Here is a 2948-nt window from a genome sequence, read left to right on the forward strand (position 1 = left end):
CTTGAACCTGGGAGGCGGAGGTTGCAGTGAGCCGAGATCGTGCCATTGCACTCCAGCCTGGGCAACAAGAGTGAAACTCCATCTCAAAACAAACAAACAAAAAAAATTGCATATTAATTTTTTCACCTAATTTGTGTTACTTTATTTTCTAAGCCCAGAACCTTAAGAGAGCTTCAATTATACTGAAAAGATATGTAAGAAATGAGAGATGGATTATATAGGAGTTGAAGTAAAAAGTTAAAGCTAATTCTATATGTGTTTTAAAGGACTTATTTAGTAACATCAATGATACATAGAATAAGTTCAACTGAATATAAGGATGGAGTATGAAGTAGCAAGTGCTAGGAACAAAAATGAATCATGTAAGTTAAACATTTATTTGGAGATGAATTTATACCAACTGATTTTTCAGGAAGGTAAGTAGTTTAAAGTAACAACTATCAATGGTAAACATATTTATAGTTTTACAATAGGTACTTATAATAATCATCTGAAATCGAATATAAAGTTTAAGCAGAGATTTATTATAGGCAATATACTTTTTAAAGCATGTGCCTCTTAGGTTTTGAAAAGTACAACTGTAGTTCATCAAAATGTGCCCAAGGCACAAATACTATTTTACTCAGTCATTAGAAACTTTAGCATAATTGCTTAGTATAATCCAAAGAAAATATGAGCATTGACATCAGGGACTCTCCAATTTGTTAAGCAGTTGTTCTATAATTTTTGGCACCAAGAAAATCCACATGTTGAAAAAGCAATTAATCATTGGTGTTGGTTATCAAGCTATGATTTTGGCTGTTTCCTCCCAAATGACCTGAAATGATAGAGTTCCTGATTGTATTTTTGTAATATTTTTTCTGAGATCAAAAGTTTAAGTATGCCAATCTGGTCACAGTTGACCTGAGTTTCGTGTTATTAGATTTCTAAAGTAGATTATAACTTTATGTTTACAAAGATAAATGGTATTTCTTCTGGTAGTATATGGATAAAAAGTTTAGAAACCTTTAGAAACCTATAGACTGATTATCTCAGAAGTAGTTACTTAAACTAGAATTTTGGCCCCAAGAAAGTAAATTTATTTGCTGTTGGAGCTTGTATTGAAAATAGGCCAAAATGAGAGAACACACAACTATACTTTCAATTTTCTAACAAGTATTTTATGAATACAATGGCATAGAGACATTGATTATTAAACAGTGAATGACATTATGATCGCATTATAATTTAAACAATTATATAAGAATGAGCAAAAATAAAAGCTGTCATTCTGTGTAGTATATCTTCCTGTCTTCAAAACCAGAACAAAAAACCACATTACTCACCATATAGGTATATTAAGTTATAGTTAAAACAATCCATAAATACAGAAACCTTGGATACTTAACAGTCTGTGTTCAGTTGAGTTTACTCAGCTACATGTGGATACAGTGCAGACTTAGTAATATAAATGAACTCTTCTCTGCATGCATGACTTATGCATCTGTACCTCATCACTCACAGAACAGTTTTTGGAAACTTTGAAACTCTGCAATATGCAGCACTCCAACCCTCCAACAGTTTCTCCGATTCACTGTAAAGTTCCTTATGCTCCTGCTCTCTTCTGTGTTTATTTTTAAGTGGATGCTCTGTGGGGCGGTTTATTCTATTGTGCAATGCAGTGATTTTTCAAAGTCCTGAATACTAGGTAGTCATACTAATTTGTGACAACAGTCTTCAGACTTGATCCCTCTAACAGAGCACATGATGTTTGGTCTCAAAGCTTATTTTCCAAATTGAGAACAATGGAGCGCAAATGGCTATTCTTCCCCTATTGGCTTTTTTGTTCTTGGCAGTACTTGTGTGGTGTGTTGTTAATCAATAAATAAAACATGCAGATTGAAGTACTCATATAACTGGACAGTGTACCATAAAAGTGGTACTACAGGTATATTGTACATGTCAACAATATATATAAGGTCATTTTGTTCACTTTTTGGAACTAGGACCTTGAGATATTAAAACAAGCTGGAAAATTTGGAACACCCTCAATTCTGGTATCTCACTGTCCTCCTTAACTGGCTCCAATCCCCATTCCATATCCAGTGACTTCTCACTCCATCTCTGCTCCAGCCTGGGCTTCTAGCTCTGCTCTGACTCATTTTATTACTTGGACATTGGGATTTTTTATGATAATTGACATTTCCTGTATATTATTACCAAATAGCTTTGGAAATTATCTCTGAAAAATTTGAAACTGAACAAAAAACAGACTTCACTTGGGAAAAATGACCTTTTCAGCTTGGAGTAGGTCAAGGCTGTAAGATAATACTTTGCAGGAGAAGGCAACCCCAACTTAGTTTAGTCAAACTCAACTTAGTTTCTAAATGATGGCTGCAAATTGAACCCTGATTTCCTAAAAGCTCAATGTTATAAACTGGAACACTAATACCAAAAGTAATCATGAAAATAGATTAAAATGTAAAGAAGTGCTTAAAAATATTTGTAAAGGATCTCTTTAGTAAAGTAGCTACATTAAATAAAATGCAATTGCCTCATTCTGGGGCTGGTATTGCCTGGGCTGGTTGGTTGCTTGAGGGGACATTGGTGGTTGTGTCTGTGGCATCAATTGACCCACTGCTTGTTCATTTTGGTTTACTGTCCCTACTCCAGAAGTAGCCCTTAATTATCTCAGCAGTTGCGATATGTAATCCCAAAGGTGGGCTCATGACCCGTTAGATCAATCAGAGTGAAGTCAGAATCGTTTTTTTGACAATGAGCCAATATATTCTTTTAAAGTGACTTTTGTTTTGTTTTGTGGTTACTTCCAACCAAGGTATCATTACTGAAATACTGACACTTCTCAAAATGAATCCAATGAAATTAGGACTGAAAAGCTTTCTTTCCCTGGTAATTCTCTGTTGTAAGCATAGGTATTTTTCATCCCAGCAGGATAATTTTTTTTTTTT

The sequence above is a fragment of the Mandrillus leucophaeus genome, unplaced genomic scaffold (assembly GCF_000951045.1).
Source record: "Mandrillus leucophaeus isolate KB7577 unplaced genomic scaffold, Mleu.le_1.0 Scaffold167, whole genome shotgun sequence".
Lineage (NCBI taxonomy): Eukaryota > Metazoa > Chordata > Mammalia > Primates > Cercopithecidae > Mandrillus > Mandrillus leucophaeus.